Here is a 20,454-nt window from a genome sequence, read left to right on the forward strand (position 1 = left end):
TGCACCAGAGCTGAAGAAGTCAGAGATGTGACAGGTCGATGACAGAGCTCGGAAAGTTAAAGGGAACATGTGAAGGGCTGTGACAAATTACAACACAGAGTGATGTATTGATGAAAGGGAGGGTGGGGCAAGGAAAATATGGGTGGCAGGCAATGGGGCAGCTTTTTCTGCTTGCTGTTCAAACTGCACAAATATCATTCCTGAGCAACCAATCACAACTGCTCTGTCAGAGAATCACACTGGACTGAATGACCTCCTTCTGTGCTGTACCTTTCTGTAATTGTGTGTGTCCAAACACCACTGCTGCTGCCTTCAAACTTATTCTACCATCTTACAACACATTGCAACAAAATACACTTTCTTAACATGTGTCCTTGACTTTTGACTTTATGACACTAAGGAATTTCAGTGAGAAGTTTTCTTGTCATTTCTATCACCAGCTTTGGAAGCAGACCTGCTGAATGACATTTTAAATGGTGACAACCCTTCACTGCAGCTCAGCTCATCAAAACATGCACTGTTATCATCGGCCAGTTATGCATCTTCCTGAGTTACATCTGCTGAACAACATTAGTTTCTCGCAGCTCCGCTTTCTTCACATTGAACGCCAGTGAGAAATTATGCACAGTTTCAAATCTAAGCAACGGGTAAAGGGTTGGAATGAGAGTGTGACTGGGGGTAATTTAGGGCGGCACAGTGGCGCAGTGGTTAGCACTGCAGCCTCACATCTCCAGGGACCCGGGTTCGATTCCGGGTACGGCCTGTGTGGAGTTTTCACGTTCTTCCTGTGTGTGCGTGGCTTTTCTCCAGGTGCTCCGGTTTTCTCCCACAAGCCAAAAGACTTGCAGGTTGACAGGTAAATTGGCCATTATAAATTGTCACGAGTATAAGTAGGTGGGAGGGAAATATCGGGACAGGTGGGGATGTTTGGTGGGAATAGGGGATTAGTGTAGGATTCGTATAAATGGGTGGTTGATGTCCGGCACAGACTCGGTGGGCCAAAGGGCCTGTTTCAGTGTTGTATATCTAATCTAATTGCTAATGGGAACAACTCGTGCACATTCCAGTATTCAGTATCTGGAAGAAGCAGGAAGATGAGATCACAGTGCTTATTTATCCTGTTATCTGCAAACTCCATCGCTTCTCAATGTCATCCATCTTTCATTCCCAGTCCCTGCTTTCCAGGGAAAGCTGGATTTCCTGAATCTAGTATGTTCACATGAAGCAACTAATTCACCTGGGAGCAGAAGGAGCAGGAAGAAAAGCAATGATAGAAGAAGAAGGAGATCCCACATGAAACTGTCAGAATTTTATGTGAGTCAGTTGTTTCTATTGATGTATGATGGCAATGTGTTGCTTTGCACATCTCACAGGAGCCACATTGATGAGGTTTGTGCATCTTGGAAATTGGAACTTGTACATCTGCAGCTTTATGCTCTTGTTAACACATTCGGTGCTGTCATTGCCTGAACAAGTCTTTTGTGTTCTAGATAAACATTCGATTGTTTTAATGAGAAACTGATCTGTGGTGAAAGTGGCCTGAAGTGAAGAAATAGCAAAAGCAGCGTGGAACAGCTAACTTGCAGTGAAGTCTGGCAGATTCCCAGGTGCTCCAGTGATGAGAATTCGGTGCTTTTTCCACTGCAGACATGGTTATATTCCTGGTCAGGGAATGAAACTTTCTTGCTGCTGTATGAACTGTCACAAAAACAATGCATTCCTTACTGAATAAAAACATTAAAAAGCTCATTCGGGATAATATTTGTTCCTCTGTTCTCTTTGTTCTTTTTTTCTCTTTTGCCCCACCCCCACTTAATTTTCTTGAAATCTACGAAATTTTTAACCTTATCCAGTTCTGATGAAAGGTCACTGACTTGAAACATTAACTCTGGTGATCTCTCCACAGATGCTGCTAGACATGCTGGGTATTTCCAGCACTTTTGTTTTTATTTCAGATTTCCAACATCTGAAGTATTTTGCTTTTGTATGAGGGTTGATGAGACTGACGTGCTTCATTTAATCTTCATGGATTTGAGCAAGACTTTTAACAAGGTCCAACATGGAAAAATGGTCATCAAATTAAAAGTTTACACGATACTAAGGCACCTGGCAAGTTGGATCCAAAATTGACTCAGTGGCAAGAATCAAAAGATAATGGCAAAAGGGTATATTTGTGACTATTATCCTGTTCTCTGTGGGATTCTGACCTCTGGGGGAACCTAAATTTGGGAATCCCACCTTTTTATCTTACTAGGAGAATATTTGTTCTGAACTCTCTTAGCTCCTCATTGAATGCCTCCCACTGCTCTGACACTGATTTATCTTCAAGGAGCTGTTTCCAGTCCTCTTTTAACAAATCAAATCTCCGATTAGTAAAAGTGACCTTCTCACAATTTAACATTTGTACTCTTGGTCTCTCTTTATCCTTTTCTAACTACGCTAAATGCAACTGAATTATGATCACTGCCAGTAAAATGCATTTCCACTGATACCCCTTCCACCTACACAGGTTATTTCCTTAACGCTAAGTCCAAAACTACCACTTCTCTTGTTGGGTTTGCTCAGCATTGGCTAAAAATTCTCCTGAATGCACTGTAAGAATTTTGCTTCATCTATACTTTATGCACTTCAGAATCTTCAGAATTATACATAAATATTGAATCCTAATTTCCACATTTATAAACATTGGATTGAATTTGATGCAGCTATAAAGCAGTGTTATTGAGCAACAAGAAAGGAAATCGGTATTAAATTAAGTTAAAACTACAATTATCTATTCATGTGCACTTCATGATGCAATGGTCTCTGCTCAAGACAATTCTTAAAGAGAGCATCCCCTCTTGCATTATTTAACTCTGCTAATATTCCCTGGAGTATTTTCAGATAAAGCTGCACCATGAAACATTTTGATGTCATGAAAATGTGCAAACTCCCCATGTAGCAACTGAACCCTCATTCCCCATGTGATTGGTAGGGATATTCACCACTGAACTAATAAGAAAAAAAAACACAACCCACACTTGTACACTTGTACATTCCATACCTAAGCATAAGTACAAGAATCGCACTGTTACCAGACCTGGGTTCATCCAGCAGCCCCAGAGGAAGGATTTTTATTCCAGACAGTCACTGAGGAGAGAGAAACAAAGAGGGAAAAGGAGAAAGAGAACGACAGAGAGATGAATAGAGTCTGGAGTAGATGCTGAAAGGAACAGATTCACAATTCCGTATTTTACTTCATTGAGATTGACAGACAGAAAGTCAGAAAAGACACAAAGATGTACATTTAAACAGCGCCATTCACGTCATCAGGATCTCACAAAGCATTTTACAGTCAATAAAGTACTTTTGAAGTGTGGTTTCTTCTGCAATCTCATGACAGAGAGAGACAGAGAGTTCGACAAAAATACTGATACAGCAGATGCCAAAATATGATCTTAAGAATTACATCTCAATATGGAAACTTTATTTCCGTGTCGGTAAAAATCTCATTGTTTGTTTGATTCCGGTTCAGCAAATGTAAACCTGAAGCTGAGTGAATAAATTCGCCTCTAATCCCTGATGAAATAGGGACAAAGCTTCCCAAAGTCTATCAGGTCACTTTCCAGCCTTCTCTATTCTCGAGGTTTTCCTGTTTGTTTTAACATCTCCGTTCTGGTAAAAGTTGTGAGTGAACGTTTATTTTCCTGTTCACTGTGAGACCTGGCAGCAGTGGAAACAATTCCTAATGTCCGAGCGATTTGAAATTCTTCTTTTTTTGCTTATTAATTCATTATCTCGATGTGTTTATTACATTAACCACTCGACTATGACTTCTCGTTCTCTATCTGTTTAAGTGTTGCTCAGTAAAAATTTCAATCATTCTCAGCTTTGCAACACACAGGCACTGAGTCGCTGAACAATCTCCACTCAAGAAAATGCAGAAAGAGACAATCTCGTCTTGTATTATTTTTACCCTGCTAATTTCCTCTGCAACATGTTAAAATAACTCTATACAACTAAAATAAATCAAGTTTGTGAAGGTAAAAATCCAGTCACCTCCTCGGGGAATTGAACCACATTGACACACATAGAGCGAAATACACAGATATGTCCACCGAGAGTGAGGGAGGCCCAAAGAGAGACAGATAGCCAGAAAGAAAGAGTGTCTCCACTTTGGCAGATTTTTGTTCCATTTGTAAAGATAAATTTTGACTTGCAAATGAGAAAATCCTGGAGGGATTGAAAGGTGCAGGATTTTATTACCTGTAATTGATGATTGGTTCTGCAGGGACCTGGTTAAACTTTGAAATAATCAGAAAGGTAGGCAGCAGGACACGAGCTCTCACACAGAATTCAAAACAGATTGTCAAGTTTATCATCTTAACCACTCGGCTACAACTGCATGCAATAAAGTATTATACCTGGTGAATGGAGTTCGGTCATAAAAGCAACAGCAAAGTAAAAATAAACTCGCTCAATTTGGGATGAAGTTTCGTAGAAAGGTAACAAGACTGTGGTTGCTGGAAATCTGAAATAAAAGCAGAAAGTGATGGAAATACTCAGCAGGTTCGCCAGCATCTGTGGAGTGAGAAACAGAGTTAATGTTTCAGGTCAGTGATCTTTCAAAGAGATCTCGATGTTGACTCTTGTTTTGCCAAATCTCCTCAATCTGTACTCTCTGGATCTTCAATCCTTCAGCCAATAGAAACTGTTCCTCTTTAATTCTTGGATCTAAACATTTCATTTAAACATTCAATCAATTCTCCTCTCTCCTTCTCTGCTCGAAGATGAACAACCCCAGCTTCTCCAGTCTTTCCACGGATCTGGAATCTCACATTCCTGAATTATATTTTCCTGCAGATTGAAGACGTCAAAAGCCAAAACATTTGATGTTTTCAACACGGCTGCTGAAATAGCCAGAATGTCATGATCTTGGAGTCATTTTTCGATCTTTTAAAGATGACTTTGAAAAAAATCACCTCATGCTAATTTAAAATAACAGTTTAACATTCTGGTTTTGCTCCCCAGGTTGATTGCAGTGCAGTGTTTCCATAAAGTTAGAGTTCTCATCTTTCTTGTATTTGGGAACGGTCCCCAGTTCAAAACCACGTTGAAGCCTTATCAAAACGCATTCCGTGAAATACTAGGAAACCTTGAGTGATAGACATTCGTCAATACATGTTATCAAATTGCAATATGTCAAGTTGTTACATTTGCTTTTCCTCTGCACAGTTCTGTACACACAAGCTGTCCACAGCGTCTTTCACTCAATTTCCTTTCTACCCTTGTCAGAGCAGAAAGTCACCCTCAACGTTGAACATTACAGCTGATTTCTGTTCAAATTTGTTAGCCATTATTGAAGGATCATTCTGTGCTACCTCGATTAATAACAGCAGGTCAAAGCTTCATGCCGCACATGGAAACAAATACATCAATTATTCACAAATTCCCAATGCCACAGTCAGTGAGACCGGGACAAGCAGCAATATTCCACCTCCACACTCTCCAATCACCCACTGCTAACACAAAACAACAAATCAATCAGAGGGTTACTGTACATCCGTGGGACACAGGACACTACAGCCTGGGCCAAACATCCCCATACTCTGAGCACAGACCCAGGAGTGAATGACTCACAAACAAAAGTAACAACTTTCGAAATCGTTTTCATGTAAAATGCGTTCATGTTATTTAAAAGGTGACTGTTCTGCATCTGAAAATGAGCACCACGGAATTTGTGCTTTTCGTGTTTGTCTGTTAGGTTTGCAATTCAATTTGTGGTGGATATTGAAGAGAATCTCATATCAAACTGATGGCACTAAGTAGGTAAATAATAAATCCCAGAACAATTCCTCAGTAAAATAGATCGCAATCTTTGGAAGGAGGTGCAGCTAAGAAGTGGAAGATGGGAATGATGTTATTGATGATTGAATGGAATGTGTTGCATCCTTGAGCTTTTGTTGATCAATTTCCATTTACATCTTGGAACACAGAAAAATGACAACGCCACCGTAGGTTGCCTAGTTACCTTGGTCAGTCGAGCATGAGACTCTTAATCTCATGGTCATGGGTTAGAGCCCCATGTTCAGTGTGATTGTTTTAAACTTTGCTGCTGCTTTCACATGCAAACCCCAGCTCTCCATTCCTCCACCACTGTCACCCGCGCTCAAACTGTGTCTTTCTGCAGCACGCTGTTGTGAATATCACAATTCCTGGTTTACAAGTGAAAAATGTCGTCTGAATCACTGGCCATGTGAGAGACAAGTTTGTAGATGAAGCCTAATGTACAGTGAATGATAATACTTTAAAAGTGGGAAGCTTCAGTGCAGCATTTGCACAAAAAGAAACTGTTCAGAGTCACAGAATGAGAATGGTCACTTCCTGGGGGACAAATAACATCGGATCCACGTCTTAAAGGATTCCAATGACAATGATCGAATTCATCAGATTCAGGGAGAAAAACTGGGAAGCCTGAACCTCTTTTACATCCAGATTAGCTATGAGGAAAGATGGTATAAGGTTGGATTTGTTTTCCTTGAAACAGAGGAAGCTAAGGGGAGATTTAATGGAGGTGCAGAAAATTATGAGGGACCTGGATAGAGTGGGGAGTGAGGACCTGTTTCCATGATCAGAGAGATCAATAACCAGGGGGCATGGATTTGGAAAGAAATAAAGCCTTGCATTTATATAGAGCCTTTCACGACCACTGGAATCCCAAAGCCTTTCTGTCACTGCTTTTCCTCCAGCTCACTCTGCTCCTCCAGAGAAGAAAGTGGAGCTACCAGAAACTAATGTTGTTCAGCAGATGTAGTGCAAGAATATACCTAACAGGCCGATGACAACAGTAAATCTTTTGATGAGCTGAGCTGCAGTGAAGGGTTGGCACCATTTAAAATGTCATTCAGCAGGTCTGGTTCCAAATCTGCTGATAGAAATGACATGAAAACTTCTCTCTGAATTTCCTTAGTGTCATAATGTCAGAAGGCAAAGGTACAAGACAGGAAAAGGTATTTGGCTGTCATGGTTGCAAGATGGCAGAATGACTGTGAAAGGCATTTACAGTAGTGTTGAGAAACATACAATTATAAAAATGTACTGCACAGAAAGAGGCCATTCGGCCCGGCGTGCTTATTTGACCGAGTAGTTATGATTGGTTGATAAGGAGCAATATTTCTGCCAGTTTGAACAGCTGGCAGAAAAATCTATCCCATTAACACCCACATTTTGCCTTGCACCAGCATCTCTTCAGTCAGTATATCACTCTGTTTTGTAACTTTTCACAGCCCTTTGTTTGTTTTCTATTATTCCCCGAGCTCTGTCGCTGTTCTTTTTTCAACCTGTTACATCTCTGTCTTCTCCAGCTCTGATGAATGATCAACGACTTGGAAGATTAACTTTTTTCTCACTTCTTAGATGTAACAAGAGCTGTTGAGTGATTTCTCAGCCCATTACACGAGTCATATCCCAATCTATATTAGAATACATTAAATCCCCCATTATTGCTATTCTATAATTCTTGCACCTCTCTGTATATTTGTTCCTCGATAGCTTTCCGATTAGCTGGTGGTCTCTGGAATTCACCCAGCAATCGAAATGTGACTCTATTGTTTTTTTTTTCAGCTCTAACCGAATACATTCTTTCCTTTATATAAAAACAAAATACTGCAGATTCTGGAAATCTGAAATAAAAACAAGAAATGCTGAAATCACTCTGCAGGTCTGGCAGCATCTGTGAAAAGAGAAGCAGAGTTAACGTTTTTGTAACAGCTGTGGGTGAGAAATTCTGCTCCTGTTGATGCGTGGGTGGTCCTTCTGCTTGGAATGATGCAACTTCTTTGGTCTGAGTCTAACCTTGCTGCACACCAGGGAGTGGTCGGTGTCGCAGTCCGCACTGTGGAAGCTGCGTGTGATTTGAACAATGTTTAAGGCGGCTCGCCTTGTGACGATGAGGTCTAGCTAGTGCCAACGACGTGATCTTGGGTGCCTCCATGAAACTTGGTGACAGGGTTTAGTGTGAAGGAACGAGTTGGTGATGCAGAGGTTATGATAGGGACACACCTCAAGCAGTCTCTGCCGGTTCTCATTCATCATTCCAACGCCATAGCGCCCAAGGCAGGAGGCCCAAGAGTCATGGTCGGCCCCAACCCTGGCATTAAATTCCCCCAGCAGGAATAGGTGTTCGGTGTTGGGGATGCTGCTAATGATGTTATGGAGTTGCTCGGAGAACTGGTCTTTAGCTTCAGGTGGGGAGCAGAGTGTTGGAGCATAGATGCTGAGTAGGTGTACTGGACCAGAGGTGGTGAGCAGTCGGATGGACAGTATGCGTTCCGAGCCATTTAAGGGAGGCTCTATCATGCTGAGCAAGGAGTTTCTGATGGCGAAGCCCACTCCATGCTATCTTGGTTCTTCAGGATCCCTGCCCTGCCAGAAGAAGGTGTAGTCTTGCTCTGCTAGAGGTCCACTCGCGGGGAAGCGAGTCTCCTGAAGTGCTGCAATGTCTACATTGAGTCTACTGAGCTCGTTGTTAATGATGGCGGTCTTCCGAGAATCGTTGATTTGTATAAGGGGTCCGACAGGCCAGGGCACATAGTTCTGACGTTCCAGCTTGCAAAGTGAAGGGCTGGTACCTTCTTGCCTTTTTTCGTGTTGTTTGGTGTGGTGTATCAGTCCACCTTTCGGGCAATGACCCTGAGTTCCAACCACCCATTGAAGCAGGTAGACTGCGGCGGGACAGAACCTTATTGACCGGGGGCTGCCCGGTTTGAGGCGGGCGGTAGCTGTCCAGTGAGGTGCAATGACCTCTCCCACCGACAAAGGCAACCCGTGGCGCCCAGTTTCTACGCCAATATATCTGGACTTATAACCCGTAACTGCTGCCTTCCGTGTTGTTTCAGTCGCTGTGAGGCAACTGTGGAGTGACCTCTCCATGGCGCATGCCTGGGCAAGTTTATGGAGGTTGAGAGTTGCCCAGTCGTCAAAACCCCCCTATCAGCCTTTCTGGTGGGGTCAAAAGGAGTGCAGGGCACGACGTTTGGCACCAGTATGGCTGCAGGAACTGCCGGAAACATGCCAAAGGTGACACATGACCGCCTAAGGGGTTCTGCTCCGGATTATCTGTTAGGGTTTACTCCCTTAGTCTTGGTCTCTCCCGAGACGCCCACAAGGCAGTGGGGTTGTAGGGGCCCCTACACAGGTTTAGGATGGTGCCGGTTGGAGGAGGGGGAGGGGTAGAGGGAGAGGGGTGCGAGGGGGAGCTGGGAAGGGGGCTGTAAGGGGGTGGGGGTTTGCAGTGGAAGGGGGTACGGGGGGAAGATGGAGCGAGGTGGGGCGGGCTGGGACGGGGTTATGAGGGGGTGAGCTGAGAGGGTGGAGCAGGGAAGGGGACAGGGGTGTGGAAGCGGGGGAGAGGGGGGGAAAGCGGGTGCAGGTAATAAGCCATTTCCTCAGTGCCTACCAACGACGTCCGGAAAGCTCATCCACGTCCTTCGGGAGGTGAAGCATCTTTTGGCAGACTTACAGAGGTGATTACATTCGCTAAGGGTTTTTTTTTTGCAGTGGTTTAAATAAAGGCATGCAGCATTGCCGACAGTGTGCTGCAGATGCTCTCCGAGCCATCTCCCGCGGGCGCTTTAAAGTTGCGGCCAGGTGGGCGTTCGTGGATTTTTTGGGTGATCAGGGCACCATTTCTCAAGACTTCCCTAGGGTCCCGCTGCTCCTTCTTCACCTCAATGGATTTACCGCACACCGTGGCTGCAGACACTCTGGGCGGTGAAGACAGCAGGATCAGAGATTAAAGTATCGACTGCTGTGCTCGTCAGTTTCGTCTGGATCAATTTCATTGAGAAAACAAAGAGCAGGTGTGGCTGGGGGAGGGCAGTGGGCCCAGGTAAAATACACGTAACTAACTGTTAGCTTTTAGTTAGGGCTAAAATGAACTGATTTAAAGAGCCAGGGGAGTTTAAACAGTTTAAGAGGGTAGATTGGGGGAGAAAACATTAGGAATGGGAGCAGATGGCCATGGATAGAGTTGAACAGCAAGGGAGCTTCCTAGGGAGCTTGCAGCCCAGGAGCCATCTTGAGCTAGGATACCAATGACAGCGTGGATACATAATTTTTTTGCATACAGCTATGTTTTCCATGTTTGGACCAAGGTGGTTTTGAGGTCTGAAATTGAGTGCCCCTGGTGGAACCCAAACTGAGCATCGGTCAGCAAGTTGTTACTGAGCAAGTGCACTTCATAGCACTGTCGACGACACCTTCCATCACTTTGCTGCTGTTTGAGAGTGGACAAATGGTGCAGTAATTGGCCGGATTGGATTTCTCCCGATTTTTGGGAACGGGTCATACCTGGGCAATTTTCCAAATTTTCTTTATTGTAGCTGCACTGGAACAGCTTGACTAAGGACACGGCTAGTTACAGAGCACATGTCTTCAGTGTGACTGCTGGAAATTTGTCAGGGCCCATAGACGTTTCTGTATCCAGTGCCTTCGCCCGTCTCTTGATATCACGTGGATTTAATTGATTTGTCTAAAGACTGGCATCTATGATGGTGAGGAACAATTCTCTCTTCAACCCAGGACTGAATATGCTTCCACCACACTCTCGGTATTGGAAATAGCTGAGGCCCCAGCACTGATCTTTGAGGCACTCCACTAGTCACGGCCTGCCAACTTGAAAATGCTCCATTTATCCCTACTCTTTGCTTTCTGTCCATTAAGCTCAAAGTCCTCTATGCACTCTCTGCATGCTAATAATTGCATGAGCCTTTATCTAGTGTATTAAACTTCTGTGCCATCATATTGAATGCCTTTTGAAAATGCAATTATACTATATTTCCTGGTTCCCCATTATCTACCCTTTCGTTGCACCTTTAGAATTCTTTAATACATTTGTCAAGAGAGATTTCCCTTTCGTAAAAGCATGTTGACTTTGTTTGATCAGACTATGGTTTTCTAAGTGCTTGTTAAGACTTACTTAATGATAGATGAGAACATTTTCCTGATGACTGATGTTCGGCTAACTGACCTGCAGACCCCCATATAATGAACAAGCAACCGTGGGTCCAGTGGTGCAATTGGTTACCACTTGGTACTTATACAGCAGTGCAGTTAGCGGGCTATGCTGAGATGTGAGTTTTAACCTCACCTGGAGCACAGATTTTTGAGACTGGCAGCAATGTGAAGCAGCTCAGCAGTGAAGAGGGCTGTGATCGGTGAGTCCGAACTTACCAAAAGAGGAGAATAAAAATAACTGGAATCCTCCTGCTCAACTGTTTTGATTTTGTTTGACAAAGAAAACTCTGGTATAATACTGCTTCTCGCGCCCCCCCCCTCCCCCCTCCCTCTTCACACCCCGTTCTCCAGCCGCTCGCTCCCCGCTTCCTCCCCCATCCCGGCATGGCTGCTCACTCCCCGCTTCCTCACCCACCACCGCCCCTCCATGGCCGCTCACTCCCCGCCCTCCTTCGAGCCCCTAACTCCAGGTCGTGCCACTTCTCTCTTCTTGGTCACTCACTCCCACGTTCGATTCTTCCTCACCGTGCTGCCTGAACAAGTAAGGCAGACCGTGAGGGCTGACGGGGAGATGTCGGAGCGAGTGGGCGAGAGGAGAAAAGCAGCACGACCGACAGATCGCGGCTTGAGAGCGGGGTGGCGGTGGGGTGAGGGGGGAGGGGGAGCGTGAGGTGTGTTGGGTGGAAGTGAGGAACGGGCGGCCGGAGAGTGATTTGGGGAGGCGGGAGTGGGGAACAATTGGCCAGGGAAGAGGGGGAGAAAGCATTGAAGTCTGGAGAGAGTGGCAGAGGAGAGAGCAGGGCCAGTGGAGCGGGACAGAGCAGTTAAATGGGGCAAGCCAGGACCTGGTGACGTTTTCCTGCGCATGCTCCAATTAGCCCCGGCAAGTGTGAAGCTGCGCATGTGCAGCATTACACCAGCACAGGAGACCATTTGTGCATGGTCTGCAGTGGAAAAAGCACCGAATTCGCACTACTAGAGCACCAGGGAATCTGCCAGACTTCACTGCAAGTGGGCTGCTCCACGCTGCTTTTGCTATTTCTTCACTTAAGGCCACTTTCACCACAGATTGTTTTCTCATTAAAACAATCCAATGTTGAGCTGGAACACAAAAGACTTGTTCAGGCAATGACAGCACCGAATGTGTGAACAAGAGCTTAAAGCTGCAGATGTACAAGTTTCAATTTCCAAGCTGCAGCAACCTCATCAATGCGACTCCTGTGAAATGTGCAAGGCCACACATAGCCGTCATACATCATACAACTGACACACATCAAATTCTGCCAGTTTCATGTGGCATCTCCTTCTTCTTCAATCATTGCTTTTTGTCCAGCTCTCTCTGTTCCTCCAGCTCCCAGGTGAATTAGCTGCTTCATGTGAACACATCGGATTCATGAAACCCAGCTTTCGCTGGAAAGCCGGGAATGAGAATGAAAGATGGAGGACATTGAGAAGTGATGGGTTTTGCAGATAACAGGATAAATAAGCACTGTGATCTCTTCCTCCTGCTTCTTCCAGATTCTGAATACTGGAATGTGCAAGAGTTGTTCCCATTAGCAATTATCCCCAGTCACACTTTCCTTCCAATCTTTTACCCCTTGCTTATATTTTAAACACTGCATAATGTCTCACTGGTTTTCAATGTGTATTTGGCTCTAATGGGTTGTAAGATGGTAGAATGACTGTGAAGGCAGCAGCAGTGCAGTTAAGGAACATACAATTGCAGAAAGGTACAGCACAGAAGGAGACCCTTCGGTCCAGCATGATTCGTTGACAGAGCAGTTGTGATTGGTTGATCGGGAATGATGTTTGTGCAGGTTGAGCAGCAGGCAGAAATATCTGCCCTATTGCCTGCCACCCATATTTTCCTGGCCTCTTCCTCACTTTCATCAGTACATCACTTTGTGTTCTAACATGTTCCCCTTTCCTTCCCAAGCTTTGTCTCTAGAACGGTTATCGACCAGTTACATCTCTGACTTCTTCAGCTCTGCTGCACAATCACCGACTTGAACCTTTAATTGTGTTTCGCTCTCTCCACAGATACTGCAGGTGGCTCAGCTGCACAGCAGGGCAGGAAAAGTAGTGGAAGAGCTATAGTGATAGGTGTACAGATAGGCGTTTCTGTGGCGGGAAACGGTCTCCCAGATGGTATGTTACCTCCCTGTTGCTCTGGTCAAGTATGCTATGGAGCGGCTGCAGGACATTCTGAAGTGGGAAGGTGAACATTCAGAGGTCGTGGTACACAACGACACAGGCAGAAAGAGGGATGAGGTCCTGCAGCAAGAATTTAGGGAGCTCGGTAGAATATTGAAAAGCAGGACCTCAAATGTTGTATTCTCTGGATTACTCCTGGTGCCACGTGCTAGTGAGTATAGGAATAGGAGGATAGAGCAAATGAATGCGTGGCTGAGGAGATGGTGCAGGAGGGATCACTGGGTCTGTTTCTGGTGTACAAGTTGCCTGAGTTGCACCTGAACTGTAACCGGACCAAAATCTTGCTGAGAGGTTTGCTAGTGCTGTTGGGGGCAGGGGCCGAGAGTTTGTGGGCGGGGGGGGGGGGCGGGCGGTGCGGGGGTTGCTGGATGCTAACGTAATTTGGCAGGGGGCTGGGATACAGAGTGCAGGTACAATAGGGGGTGATGCACAGCCAAATATAAAAGACAAACTGAGTCAGTGTGGAAGGCAGAGCAAATATTGTTAAGGCACAAGTGAAAAATGCAAGGCTGGATTGCATCTATTTTAATGAAAGGAATCTTACCAGTAAGGCAGATGAATTGAGGGCGAAGATTATCACATTGGATTAAGATATTATTGATATCACAGAGACATGATTGAAGGAGGGGCAGGACTGGCAGCTCAATATTACAGGGTCTCGAATCAACAGGCGAAACAGGGGCGCATTCGGGGCCAAAGTGGCAATCTGTGTGTGAAGCCGGAGGGTATAGGTGAGGTTTGAAATTATTACTTTTCATCTGTGTTCACTATGGAGAAGGACGATGTGGGTGTAGAGATCAGGGAGGGAGATTGTGATATACTTGAACATATTAACTTCGGAAGGGAGGAATTATTAGCTGTTTTAGCGGGCTTAAAATTTGATAAATCCCCAGGCCCAGATGAGATGTATCCCAAGCTATGATGTGAGGCAAGGGAGGTGATAGCAGGGGCTCTGACACAAATTTCCAGATCCTCTCTGGCCACAGGAGGCATACCAGAGGATTGGAGGACAGCGAATATGGTACCTTTATTCAAGAAGGTTCCCAGGGATAAATCAGGTAATGACAGACCAGTGAGTCTAACATCAGTGGTTCGGCTACTATTGGAAGAAATTCTGAGGGACAGGATTAATCTCCACTTGGAGAGGCGGGGATTAACCAGAGATAGTCAACATGTCTTTGTAAGGGGGAGGGGCCGGTGGGGATCGTGTCTAACTAACCTGATTGAATTCTTTGAGGTGGTGACTAGTTGTGTAGATGAGGGTAAACCAGTTGATGTAGTCAAATGGACTTTAGTAAGTCTTTTGATAAGGTCCTGCAAGGAGATTGGTTAAGAAGGTAAAGGCCCATTGGGATCCAGAGAAATTTGGCAAAGTGGATCCAAAATTGGCTTAGTGGCAGGAGGCAGAGGGTGGTCGTCGAGGGTTGCTTTTGTGAGTGGAAGCCTGTGACCAGTGGTGTAGCGCAGGGATCAGTGCTGGGACCCTTGCTGTTTGTAGTGTACATTAATAATTTAGACGTGAATATAGGAGGTATGATCAGTAAGTTCGCAGATGACACGAAAATTGGTGGTGTCATAAATAGTGAGGGGGAAGGCCTTAGATTACAGGACGATATAGATGGGCTGTTCAGATGGGTGGAGCAGTGGAAAATGGAATTTAATCCTGAGAAGCGTGAGGTGACGCATTTTCGGAGGACTAACAAGGCAAGTGAATATACAATGGGTGGTAGGACCCTAAGAAGTACAGCGGGTAAGAGGGACTTGGTGTACTTGTCTTTAGATCACTGAAAGCAGCAGCACTGGTAGATGAGGTGGTTCGGCAGGCATATGGGATAATTGCCTTTATTAGCCGAGGCACAGAATATAAGAGCAGGGAGGTTATGATGGAGCTGTATCAAACGCTAGTTCGGCTACAGCTGGAGAACTGTGCACAGTACTCTGGGCAGCACACTCTAGAAAGGATGTGATTGCCCCGGAGAGGGTGCAGAGCAGATTCACCAGTATGTTTCCTCACCTGGAGCATTTCAGCTATGAAGAGAGACTGAAATGGCTCGGGTTATTTTCCTTAGAGCAGAGAAGACTGAAGGGGGACATGATTGAGGTATACAAAATTATGAGGGGCATTGATAGGTTAGATAGGAAGAAACTTTTTCCTTCGAGGAGGGGTCAATAACCAGGAGGCATAGATTAAAGGTAGGGGGCAGGAGGTTTAGAGTGGATTTGAGGGAAAAAGTTCACTCAGAGGGTGGTTGGAATTTGGACCACACTGCCTGAAGGGTTGGTGGAGGCAGGAACGCTCACAACATTTAAAAAGTATTTCAATGAGCACTTGAAACGGAACAGAATACAAGGCTACGGACCAAGTGCTGAAAAATGGGATTAGAATAATTAGGTGCTTCATTCCTGGCACAGACACGATTGGCCGAAGGGCCTGTTTTTCTGCTGTATAACTCTATGACCGCCAGAGTTGTGAACCATTTGCTGTTTTTTTTTAATGTCAGTCACGTTTGTGAGAGTTGTCAGAACAGTAAAAGATCTGATTACTTTCTGACCAGTAATCGAACCCAGAATGCAAGAGTGAATGCATTGAGCCCACGCTACTAGAACACCAGTGAAGCTCAGCCACGCCTTTTAATATTAGCTGCTTTTCCCATTTCTTCACTTTCAACAGGCTGATTTGTTTGTTTATTTCTCACCCATTTTTTGCCTTTTGTTCAGTTTACGACAAATCCACGATCTCTGATTGATACTGAGACATTTGAACATTTCCAACCAGCAAAGTGAGCAGCCAACTCAATAAAAGTGACACTCAAGCGCTGTAAGCAGGATTCGAACCTGCACAGGGAAAAACCCCATTGGATTTCAAGTCCAACGCCTTAACCACTCGGCCATCACAGCACTGCTACGTTTGGCGCTTCTAATTAAATTATTGGTACAATGCATTAGACAATTGCTTAAATTAGACATATTCTGGGGAATCATTGTCTTTGAGCCTTGAGTTGAGTTGCATCTCCCAGTGTATGTTAAAATTAACATGATGGTATCAGTGTAGTTTACAGCACAGAAGGAAACCTCTCGACCCACCGAGCCTGCACCGGCTCTTTGAAAGATCAGTCTGTTTAATCCCACAATCCAGCTTTTCCCCATCACCCTGGAAACCAGTCCTCTTCTCTTCTCGCTATTCTCTGTTTTATGGACCTCAGAAAATTATGTATCCGCGCTGCCACTGGTCCTTTAATTCCATCACTTTAATTTTTCTGGCAAGTTGATTATATGGTATTTCACCAAATGCCTTTTAAAAGTCCATCTCCACAACATCAATCACATTACCAGTACCCTCATCAACATTAGAGTTATACAGCTAGACAACACAGGAATAGACCCTTCGGCCAATCGTGTCTGTGCCAGCTCTCAAGCACCCATCTATTCTAATCCCATTTTCCAGCACTTGGCCCGCAGCCTTGAATGCTCTGGTGTTTCAATTACTCATCTAAATACTTATTAAATGTTGTGAGTGTTCCTGCCTCTCCCACCCCTTCAGGTCGTGTGTTCTAGTTTCTTTCTCCATTAATTCATCACAGAACACGAGAAAAACATCATCTGCCACGAAAACAAAACCCAGTTCGTCAATTCACATCCCTTGTCAAAGAAATTCCCCAAAGAAACATTATCAACAACCCACCACTGCCCTTCCAAAGGCCAGCCCTGCTTTTGCAGCATGTGTCTGCCGAGCGGTCACTCAGACCGAAATGTACAGACTGAGTTCAAGGTCCAAATGAACTTTGGTGTGAATGGAACGTGTGCAACCTAGAAACAGCGGTGGTAAACGAGCAATGTTAACGGCTTTAAGAGCGTAAAAGTGAATGTTACAGTCAGCTAAGCCGCGGTGAAATGAAATGGAAGCAAGTCAGTATTAATAGTGGGAGAAATAATCTGAGAGAAGGTGCGGATTTCAATGTTACAGCGTGAAACACTGGCATGTGTAAGTGAAATTCTGTAAAAGGAGACAGTAGTTTTTTTTTCTCCATCAAGAAGAAATGCATTTTCAAGAAGTAAAGATTGGTTATTTGCTGCAGCAGCCGGTTTAAGATATAAATCAAGCTCTGTCTGGATTTGGAGTTGCTGTGAGCACAACACAGAGTATTCACGGTTATACAGTCACAGTCCCACTGAAACAGCTGCGACAGTCTAACACGGATTGTTAGAGAAAGATCTTTTTTATTGAAGAGGATTTCTCCACAAAAGCTACCTGATCTGCTGAATCTTTCGAACATGTGATACTTTTATTTTGAACTTTCCACCTGAGCAGCTTTTCTGCTGATACAAGAAACAGCAAGGGTCCCAGTACAGATCACTGTGGTGCACCGTTGGTAACCGATAGAACACAAATTTCGACCGCATTGGGAATGGAACCCCAGTTCAATGGAATTATGATCGCTGACCCCCGACGATCAACAACTTTGGGGGATGCCATTGACCAGAAACAGAACTGAACCAGCCACATACATACTGTATCTACAACAGCGGGTCCGAGGCTGGGAATTCTGCAGCGATTAACCTAACACCTGACACCCCAAAGCCTGTCTGCCATCGACAAGACACAAGTCAGGAGTGTGATGGAATACTCTCCACTTACTTGAATGATATTCTAGCTGCACTCAGGAAGCTCAACTCCATCCGGGGCAAAGCAGCCTGCTTGATTGGCACCCCATCCACCACCACAAACATTCACTCCCTCAGCCAACGCTGCACAGTAGAAGCAGTTTGTCTCATCCACAAGATGCACTGCAGCAACTCACCACAACTCCTTCGACAGCACTTTGCAAACGCATGACCCATGCCACCTGGAAGGGCAAGGACAGCAGATGAGTGGGAACATCACCATCTGCAAATACACCTCCAAGCCACACACCATCCTGTCTTGGAAATATATCACCGCTCCTTTACTGTTATTGGATCAAAATCCTGAAACTCCGTCCCTGACAGCACTGTCCATGCACCTACACTACATGGACAGCAGCGGTTCAAGAAGGCAGCTCACCACCACCTTCTCAAGGGAAATTAGGGATGGGCAATAAATGCTAGTCTTGCCAGCGATGCCCAGATCCCACTAAATAAATTTTAAGACATCAGAAATGAAACAGAACGCAGCCAACTTAGTGGCACTGTTTCGTTCTGGCTGTCTCTGTTTCGGCTTTCATCACTCTTGGTGTATATGACTGTTCACTCTATATGAGTCAATGTGGTTCACATTTTGGAAATTTGCAGCAGACATGTTTGCTGTTCCTTCCCCCTGTTCCTCCTTGATTATTTCTGCCTGTGTGTAACTGAGGCTGCGTTTTGGGTAGGTCTTGTCCTGGTGTCCTCATCACACATGTTGCAGCACTTACTCTACTTCCAGTCCTTTGTCTGGTGGCCTTCCTGCTAACAACTGCATTGTATTTGGCCGCCACGTGTCCAGAATCTCCACATAACTGAATTTCCTCATCCCGAAGCATGATGAAAGGTGAAGGACTGCGAGGCCGTTTTGGAAAGTATTTCCACTTGGGAGTGCGAAAAACCAAAAGGTACCAAAAGTAAAATCCAGTCTCCAGCTTAATGAATCTTTTGGGAAATGGAGTTGTTAATTTATTTTCGGGTTGTTCTTGGAACAGAGATGTCTGACGGGAGATCTGATTGAAATGTACAAAATGTTGAGGGGCCTGGATAGAATGGAGGTGAATGGCCTATTTACTTTGGAAGAGAGGTCAGAGACGAGGGGCATCGATTGAAAGTGATTGTTAGAAAAATTAGAAGGGAGATGAGGAGAAGTCTTTTGACCCCGAGGGTGGTGAGGGTCTGCAACTCATTCTCTAAATGGGTAGTTGGGGCAGAAACCCTCGATTCATTCAAAAGGAGTCTGGATCTTCACCATCTGCAGGGCTACGAACCAAATGCTGGAAGGTGATTTTGAGATTGGGGGGCATCATTTTTTTGCCACACAGCCACGAAGGGCCAAGTGCCCTCTTTCTGTGCCTTAAACGTTCTATGATTCTGTGATTCTATGATTCAAGCTGAGAGCAAAACGCACCACATTTAAAGCAACAAACATGCAAAATGGGAGATAGAGTTGTTTCAGTACCTGTGCTTTGAAACCCTCTCAGTGCCTTTCAACAGGTAACCTCATGACAGAATGTGCACACTGCGAGAAAAGGAATACTCCCTCGCCATTTAAAGTTATGAACCATTTTTTCTATAAGCTCCCTGTCCACAATGATCAAGTGAAAAAGACGTTACTCTCTATTTACCCTACTAATTCATTTCCTGATCCTAAAATACTCAATCAAATCACCCATTAAACTCCTCTAGTCTATGGAATGCAAGCCTATTTTAATTAATCGCATTTGATAATTTAACCATTAGAACCTTGGCTGCATTCTATGAATTTTCACTGCCCTGTTTCCAAGGCCAATGTGTATCCTTTATAATGTGCTGAGACCAAAACTATACACAGTATTCCAGGTATGGTCTAACCAGAATATTGTGCAGTTGGAGCCAAATTTCTCTTTTATACAACAGAATAGAACAGAATCATAAAATTGTTACAGTACAGAAGGTGATCCTATGGCCTTTCTTGTGCATCCTGTCTCTCTGCAAGAGCAACTCAGCTGGTCCAACACATCTGCATTTTCCACATAGCTCTGCAAATGTTTCTCTTCAGATAATTACCCATTATTTTTCTTATTCCTTATTGGGATATGAGAGTCCCTGGCAATGCCAGCATTTACTGCCCATCAGTAATTGTGCTTGGGAAGGTGATGGTGAGCTGCCTTCTTGAACCGCTGAAGTCTATATGGTGAGGCACTCAGACAGTGATGTTAGGGAGGGAATTCTGGCATTTGACCCAGCAATATAGTTCTAAGTCAGGATGCTGTGTGACTTGCAGGGAGGCATGCAGGTGGCGGTGTTCCCATGCATCTACTGCTCTTGTCCTTCGAGGTGATACTGGTTGCGGGTTTGGAAGGAGTTGTGAAAGGAATATTGGTGAGTTGCTGTGCTACATCATGTATATGGTACAAACTGCTGCCACTGTGCACCATAGTGGAGTAAGTGAATGTTTAATGTGGTGGATAGGGTGATGATGAAGCAGGTTGGTTCGTCTTGGATGCTGTTGAACCTTTAGAGTGTGTTTGGGGCTGAAATCATGCAGGCAAGTGGAGAGTATTCCATCACACTCCTGACGTATGCCTTCCAGATGGTGGGCAG

General features: G+C 44.7%; 1 non-coding gene across 1 annotated transcript; it reads right to left on the reverse strand.

Annotated features, from left to right (window-relative positions):
- Positions 1 to 16,023: 16,023 nt before the first annotated feature.
- On the reverse strand, positions 16,024 to 16,107 carry trnas-uga (transfer RNA serine (anticodon UGA)). The gene has a single exon. It is a non-coding gene; the product is annotated as a tRNA-Ser (tRNA).
- Between the last annotated feature and the right edge of the window lie 4,347 nt (positions 16,108 to 20,454).

Source organism: Heterodontus francisci, chromosome 34 (assembly GCF_036365525.1).
Source record: "Heterodontus francisci isolate sHetFra1 chromosome 34, sHetFra1.hap1, whole genome shotgun sequence".
Classification (NCBI taxonomy): domain Eukaryota; kingdom Metazoa; phylum Chordata; class Chondrichthyes; order Heterodontiformes; family Heterodontidae; genus Heterodontus; species Heterodontus francisci.